This window comes from Mastigoproctus giganteus, chromosome 9 (genome assembly GCF_048544385.1).
Source record: "Mastigoproctus giganteus isolate SK-2022 chromosome 9, ASM4854438v1, whole genome shotgun sequence".
Lineage (NCBI taxonomy): Eukaryota > Metazoa > Arthropoda > Arachnida > Uropygi > Thelyphonidae > Mastigoproctus > Mastigoproctus giganteus.
This window is the reverse complement of record NC_143583.1, coordinates 129,585,305-129,594,099: the sequence shown is the minus strand read 5'-3', so window position 1 is coordinate 129,594,099 and position 8,795 is coordinate 129,585,305.

The window sequence follows — 8,795 nt, the reverse complement described above, 5'->3', positions numbered from 1 at the left end:
GTCTATATACCATATCCAGCCAATCCGGTAGCCTGAAAAGAGATTTGTTTATTTTATGAGCAAAGATCATCGCTCCGTTTTTAATGCAGAAAAGAATGGTACATCATGCAAGTTAAATGCAAGTTGTACAGAATTTAAAACCGAACTAAGATTTTTCTAATTTGAAGCAACACCCGAAATCCCTTGGACACAAAACTTGAGTCAATCCACAAAGCATAATGCCAGAATCGCGATATTTCTTACACTGGGGAAACAGAAGATTCGAGGACAAAATCAGTGAACATAAAGAATGAAAAACAATGAGTGTACCCTGCTGACTTCGTCTGCTTCGCTACCTCCAAACATTATTGACATGAGCAAAGTGATCAACCTGGTCACCTTAGAGTGTAAATTGTTGACTATTTCTGCAATTTTAACTTTAGATAATGGCTTAAATCTTTGCATAACATAACAGAATATTTAGTACAGTTGGAGAAAGACGTTACATAGTGGTTTCCATGGAATCTAGATTTCTATAATGACCACTCTTATATCATGTGCAGGGGTATTAAAGTGGTCATTATAGAAATCTAGATTCCATAGAATATTTATTGTTTTGGAAAGATTATACAGAAACACAAAACCCTGTTTCTGCAGATACAGACACAAGACAAAAAATTAGCGATCATCTGTCTGGTGTTTTTCAATTAATAATGCAAAACTCCTCCTTTAGAAGATATTTTAGAATAATTTAAGAATTCTCTTTGGTAGGGATTCAGCTATACCATTTAAAGTGTCTATAACGTTAGACCATTTTGAATACAATTAGGACTGCAATTCAGTTAGGTTTTGTGGATGCTGTTGTCATGTTTTCATTTTATGTACAAATAGCCCAATATGTTTTTTCTATAGGATTTTGATGTAGTGATGGCTGGCCAGTTTAAATATCCAACCACTGCTTCGTGTTATTCCTATCACTTTAAAAAAGTAACGGCCCTGTGAAGTGGACAATTGTCATCCTGAAATATAGGAGTATTGAAATCAAGAGTGTCCCCCAAATGTTCAACAAAAGGCATAAATTCATCATAGCCTGCTTGATTCACTGTGATTCGCATTTCTAAGTATGGGATCAATTTTATACTTGAAACATCCCCAAAGCATCACTAAACCACTATTTACTTTTATAACACCTTGTATACAGTTTGGATGAAATGTTTCTCCACTGAACTCGGTGACTGGCATCATTTCAGTAGACATAATTTGGATTCAACAGACTACAATGCAGCATTTCAATCATCCACAGTCCAATTTTTATGCCTTTTAGCTCATATTGCTCTTTTCTGGAGACCCTACTCCAGATATCCATGCTATGCAATTCTCTTCGGAGTGTTCTCTCAGAAATTTGCTGATGAGGTTTTTTTGGTTAACTATTTGCAGCAGTTCTTAGTTTACTAGATGCAGATTTCGCTGCGTATCTCGATCACTTAGCACAAACTTTCGAATACAGTTCTGCTGCTGAATTCTGGTTGATTTTGACATGCACCATTAAAAATTCTTATTACCCCTTTTTCTGAACCACGAGAAAATTTTTTTTCCATTCATAAAGACCTTTTCTGCACTTCATAATTCGCAGTATAAACTCTTACTGCTTCAGATAAGATGGCACAGTAGTAAACAGAGAAAACTGGTCAACTTTATGCTATTTCAGTATTGCAAGCAAACAAGAGTAGAGATATGTGTTCAATCTGTTATATGTTCTAAATACCCCAAATGACTGATTTTTTGTCGTGTCTGTAGGTATACGAGATTCGAAACATATGTTAATTTTGAAAAGAACTTTTACCAAAAATTGAACTATAAAAAGAAAAAAAATTGTTCTTTTTTTAAACTGCACTAAGAAAACCAAGCTATAAGAACTCGTATACTGGGCGTGAAAATGATGTGTGAAAATTTATTCTGAGATTGGTTTATCTGTTTTCTTGATAGAAAAACCCAACTTTCCAAGCAATGAACCTTTCTGCCATGCCATGAAGCCAATTAACTGGACTAAGGTGTAAAGAAACCCACAAATCTTCCTTGCATCATTAATGCGATTCAAACTAAGAAATGTGAAATCTGATATGCATACAATACTCAAGATGTGGCCTGACCTGTGCCTCATACACAGAAAAATCACGTCCTTGTCCCTACTAGCAAAATTCCTGTATATCATAGACAAAACTACAAGCTGTCTGCATTGCTCAGAGAGCTTCATATCTGACTGAACAATTACCCTTAGGTATTCTTTATTTTCCACTGCCGCGACTGTAGTACCCCATAGTTGGTATGTTAATCTGGGATTACTGCAACCCATATGCCATATATTGCATTTATCAATATTACACTTCCATTGCCATTTCTCAGCCCATTTGCTTAATTTGTATAGATCTTGTTACAGCAGCTTACTATCATTAACCACCCTGCCAACCTTTATATCATCGGTGAACTTGGACATTAAGTCTGATATGCCCTCATCAATATCATTGATAAATATAGGAAAACAGCAGTTGGCCCAACACCGAACCTTGGGGGACTTCGCTAATAACATTAGTCCACAAAGAGTATTATCCATTAATAGTCACTCTGTCTTCTCATACTCAAACATCCCTTTATCCAGAGCAGTAACTGTTAATTCCACTGCTCCAATTTGTACAGTAGTCTACGTGCAACAGCATCAACAGCTTTCCTGAAATCTAAGTACATATCAAAATTATATTTTTTTTTTTCGTCTGGTTCCTTTGTTACTGTATCATAATATCCAATCACACTGGTCAGAGAAGACCATCCCTTAACAAATCCATGCTGTAACTGCAGTATTTCATTCTCGTCTAGATGGTCATGCATTACTTCTTTAATAGACTCCATTATTTTCCACAAAACAGAAGTTTAACAGGCGTGTAATTAATCATGTCACCCTTTGATCAACGTTTGTGAATTGGAGATTTGCACAACTCGAGTCCATTGGATCTCTTCTGAATCCAAAGCACCCTTTTAATTTGAGTTTCAACATTTCCTCTTCATTTTTCCTTCCAGTTATTACAAAATCATTTAGTTCCGTTAGATAACAATGAACTTTTCGAAATTCCCCCCTCAAAAGAGACCTCCTCATGCGTGAATGTAGATGCAAAGTACTCATTCAGTTTGTCAGCAACCTGTGCAGGATCATCGATAGTTAAACAATAGTCAAGTGGGCCAATGTGATTCAACCTCTTCCTTCGACTCTTAATATAAGTAGACTTTGCTGAATTTCTTTGCCAGACTTCTCATAACTTGTCTTAGCTTGCCTAATCCCCTTTGTGACTTGATTACAGATGTTTATAATTACCATATAATTCTGAATAACCAGATAATTTATCTGCATCTTTCTTCTCAGTCCATCTGACATCCATTTAGGTCTAAGCCACGAATGGCATTTTTTAATTGGAATGAAAAGTCGAGTAGCTTTGTACTTTCCTCAATGTTTTCCATTTGCTGCTGGCAACATCAGGCAGTCTCACTATATAAATTTAAAAACTGCCGGACGACAGCGTAGGCACTCTTATATAAGTAATGACAATATGCTACTGCAACAGGATCTGGAAAAGATAGGTGGGCTGAGAAGTGACAACTGAATCCCTTTATCCACAACAGTATTTATGTCTTTAATTAAATTCCACATCACGTTGTCTACAGAAGTGTACTCACAGCCAGTTTTCTGTGTAAACTGAAAAATCAAGAATACTCAGGATAACACTTTATTCCCTCTGCCTTATACAATGTAGTAATGTAGTGAACACCTACTTATCCTTGCTAGCAAAATTCCTGTATATCTTTGACAATACATCATGAGCTGCCTTGCCGGTTTGTTTGCACTGCTCAGAGAACTTCATATCTGACTGCACGATTATCCCCAGATTCTTTTGTTCTCTACTACCCTGAGTATAGTACCACAGTGTGTTACTCTGGGGTTACTGTTACTCATATGCAGTACTTTGCATTTGTGAATGTTAAACTTCAGTTGCCACTTCTCAGCACTCCTATCTTTTCCAGATCTTGTTGCAGTAGCATAGTCATTACTATCATTAACCCTGCCAACCTGGTTATTAAGCCTGATCTAACTACTTCCCTTCCTTCTAGTGTACATTCCCCATCTTTCAGTATCAATATCATTGATAAATATAGAAAATAATGGGCCAAAGACTAAACCCTGGAGGACTCCACTAATAATATTAGTTCACAAAGAGCAGTGTCTATTGATTTCCGCTGTCTTCTACCACACAATCATCCCTTTATCTATAGCAGCAATTTGCCCTTAATGCCACACTGCTTCCATTTGCACAAGTCTGTTGTGTACCTCAGTATCAGAAGCTTTCCTTAAATCCAAGTATATATCAAAATTATTTTTTGCATCCAGCTCCTTTTTGACCACATATTATTATTAGCCATATGGTGTAAGGAAGCCTGAGGCTGCACCAGCCAAAAAAAAAAAAAAAAATTTCCCGTTACCCTGAGCTCGTTTTCCTGGGCTCACTCAGTAATCCGACAGTACCGTGTGCTCGCGGATTAAACTCGCTTTTCACGAATTTGCAATTTGGAGATATTTTCGGGAATGTTAACCCCACAAATGGCAAAATTATACTTTATTTATTTTGCATAGCGACTCAAATGAGGGATCACCAAGAAAGAGATGTATGATGATATCCTTCTCAGACCTTCGGTGTGCCAAGCCCATACTCACTAGATGGGAGCCCCTGGGGTAAATTGAATACTCTTAACTGAAATTCCCCGCTCTGGAATGAACAACCTGTTTTCATTATTGATAATATTGGAAACTTATTAATTCTTGAATTCTCTGAAATTACGTGTGTAATTTCGGAGAATTCAATGAACCCCGTCAATGTGCGTTTTAAACTTGTATCGTTTTCCTGGGCTCACTGGGTAATCCGACAGTACACGTGTGCTCGCGGATTAAACTCGCCTTTCACGAATTTGCAATTTGGAGACATTTTAGGGAATGTTAATCACACAAATGGCAAAATTATACTGTATATATTTTGCATAACTCAAGCGATTCAAATGAGGGTATCACAAAAATTTATACTTTTAAAGTTGATGGTAAACATATTACAGAATCACAAATTTTTTGCTTTGTATTATGTAATCAGGAAACAAGTTTGACTAATTAGTAAATAAAATTTTTATACGTTGCTTAAGTTCACAGGTCAAAATTACAAAATCATTTACCTCCCTGTTAGTTTGATAAGTTTCTGGCCCCCACTTCCACAGAGAATTCGTGCAAATTGCTCAGTTTGTTAGCTACTGGAGCAGGATCAACAAATCGCTATCAAGTGGACCAATCTGATTCATTCCCTCCCTTCTAGTTTATATTCACAATCTTTCAGAAACAGGACACAGGCGCCACCTAAATATAACCACCTAGGCCACCACATATTTTGCATATATATATGCATCTCCTTTGGTGCTTTTCACTTTGCCAGATTTCTTGTAATCTGCTTTAACTTGTAACTTTATTACAGAGTAACACATATCTACTATGGCTTCTATATCATCTGATAAATTACGTGCACTTTTCTTCTCTTCCACAAGTTTAGGTCTACACTTTGAACATAATTTCGTTGGAATGAACAGCCAAGTAGGTTCTACATAGTGCATAGTGCATAGTGTTAGGGTCGGGCGCCACCTGTGGTTTCCCACATCAGCGCCATATGTACACTGTGAAGAAATACAGAACACTGTAAATGCCAGAAAAAGTGTAGTGTGTTGAATGTGTAGTTTTGTGTTGGGTTCTGTTGTGTGTCCTGGCATTTGGCCGCAGGGCCCCTGGTGGAACCCACGTTGCCCGCACACACCACTAGGAGGTAGCCAGGCTGCCCATAGTTCTCTGGCTAGTCTCCGTCAGGGTCGCCTCAGCTTCCTGAGCGGAGACCAAGTTAAAAAAAAAAAAAAATAATAATAATAATAAAAAATTAAATAAAAAAATAAAAATAATAAAAAATTAAATAAAAATAAAAAATTAATTAAAAGAAAAAATAATAATAAATAATTAATTAAAAAAAAAAAAAGCAGCGACTAGATAGAGTGAGGTAGTACAGGGTGTACAGAAGAGGGGGAATGAAAGTAAGAGTAAGGGGATATAGGCGAAGGCATCCCCAACCAGTCAGTGTACACTCAGTCAATCAGGTGAAGGCGAAGAAAGGGGAAGGAATGGGGTCGAAAGTGACTGTACAATTGAGCACAGATAGGATCGCCATTTCGCGCCTCTGTCATCGACATCGGGTGGTGTCCAATCCAGGGGTTTAATTCGATCCAATGGTAGCTTTCAAACTTCAATCATCAGATAGTTGTCCGTTTGATGGTGTGGCGGTCAAGTTCATGACTGTCTAGTCTGGATGAAAGTCCATCATGGTCTCAAACCGTCTGTTGTCTTCCTTGGGACTGCTGTGGCGCAGGTACAGGAACTGTAGATAACGATTTCCTTCGGCTGAAGAGCTCTTGTGCGAAACGCGTAAAAGCTGTATATTCCTCCCTACAATCAAGCAGGTGTGTTTCTTGGTCTTTGGGTATGTAGGTCAAGGTAGTGATGAAGGTGCAGCGAAGATCCTCATACAGGGGGCAGTCATACATAAGGTGCGACCAACTCTCAGTCCCACCACAGGTGCAAGTGGGATCATCGATGATTCCCAGGGCCGTCAGTTTGCCTTTTAATGATCCATGGCCAGTTAACAGGTAAGTAGCATAAAGGCCAGGTGAAAACCAGGGAGGAAGCCTGGGGAATACCCTGTTAATGTAAGGGAAGAACTTTCTAGTGATTTCGCCTTTGTTGGAAGTAGTCCATCTCGCTTGCCACGCCTGCTGCAGATGCGTGAGGAGACGCTTCTTTTCTGCTGTTCTGTTGTTTGCGGGATCTGTTGTGAATTCGAGGATGGTCTTGGAATTTGCTTTGGAGAGGTGGAAGAGTAGTCCACAGCGGACCACCTCCAGGTCCAGTGGCATGGCGCCTGCCAGGATTTGCAGAGCATGGGTACTGACAGTGCAGCAGGCACAGGTAGTAGCGAGCAGGATGTTTCTTTGCAGAGAGTCGAGGATTCTTCTACCACTAACAGTGATTGCTTTCAGGTACCAGATGCCTGCTGCGTACGTTATAATTGGGGTAAATATCACTTTATAGAATAAGGACAGAGTGTGCCTATTGAGTCCCCAGTCCCGTCTGGAGACCCTGGTGACAAGGGCGGTGTAATTGCGTATCTTTCTTCTTAAGTATTTAAGATGTGGCTGGAAATTCAGTTTGCTGTCAAGTACAACTCCTAGATACTTAAGTTGAGTGGAGAATTTTATGGTCCTGTTGTCGATTTTTATCTGTGGCGGTCTGGCTTCATTGAGACTTCCTTTGAGAAGAATAGAATCTGTTTTGGCTGCAGAGATGGTGAGGTTATGGTGTTTAGCCCAGTCCTGTAGCTTCTGTAGTGCATTATTCGCTAAAGTCTCCAGTCGTGCCCTAGAATCGCCGGTAACGGTGATAATAAGATCATCTGCATAGACCTGAGAGGTGACCTCTCCCAGGTTCATGCCAAGGAATTCATCAAGGACAAGATTCCACAAGAATGGGCCCAGAACCAAGCCCTGTGGGCATCCTCTGTAGACCTGTCTGGTGATTTTCATATATGGAGCATTGACAGTGATTGACCTGTTGGAAAGGTAGCTTTTGATTGAGTTATATAGGTTTACTGGAAGCTTTGATTGGCGCAGTCTGCCTAGGACGCTCGGCCACCAAAGTGAGTCGAACGCCCCAGCAAAGTCGACAGCGATGACCAGAAAGTATTTCTTTTGGGTAATTCCTACTGCTTCAAGAAGATTGTGGAGTGCCCCGTTTTGAATCCAAATTGTCTGTGAGAAGCCATGTTTGCATTGTTGTAGTGTTTGAGAAGTCTGTAGTAGAGTAGCCTTTCATAGAGTTTACTAAGTACCGACAGGAGAGCGATGGGACGGTAGGAGTTCAGGTGGTTTCGTCGGGTTCTTCAGGATTAGTTTTACGTTGGCCGACTTCCAATCTGTTGGGTAGTGACCATCACGTAGACAGGTATTGAATAGATGAAGTATTAATTCGGGGACACACTCCACTGTTTTCTTTATAATCTCAGGCTCCAGCAGGTCCGATCCTGGACATTTCCTATCTTTGATCAGGGCCGCAGCAGTTTGTAGTTCTCCTAAGTCAAAGGGAGATTCCAGCTCTTCAGTGTGGTAAGTCTCATTCTCTGCACAGAGGGAGTTTTGTTCCTGAGTGATTGGGTTTGTTGCTGGTTGTAGGATGGCGTCCAAAATGTTTGTTATGGATTGCTGCCAGGTGGTTGCTTCTGTACCTTGTAATGACTTGGTTGAAGTGGTGACCTCTCCCCTGGGTAGTTTGTTTGTGGTGATCTTGTACACCACTCCCCAGGGGTCGGTATTGCCAGTGGTGGTGACCAGGTGTTGCCAGGATTCTTGTTTTCGTTTGCAGATCAGGGCCGTGTACTGGTTTCGCACTTCCCTGCAGTCTGAGCACTTCCACTTCACGTGCCGGCCAGCTCCTCCGGGCACGCTGGAAAGTCTTTCTTCTTATAATGACTTCTCGGCGCAACCTATGCAGCTCTGGGCTCCACCAGGGCTTTGCGCCTGGGGCAGGGTTTTTCCTTTTGATTGCCAAGTTGCAGGCGGTTGTGATGAGATCAGTGACTTCTACTAGATCAGTAGGTTCTACAATAAATTCACAGAATGCTACCCATTTAGAATTTGCTCTTGAC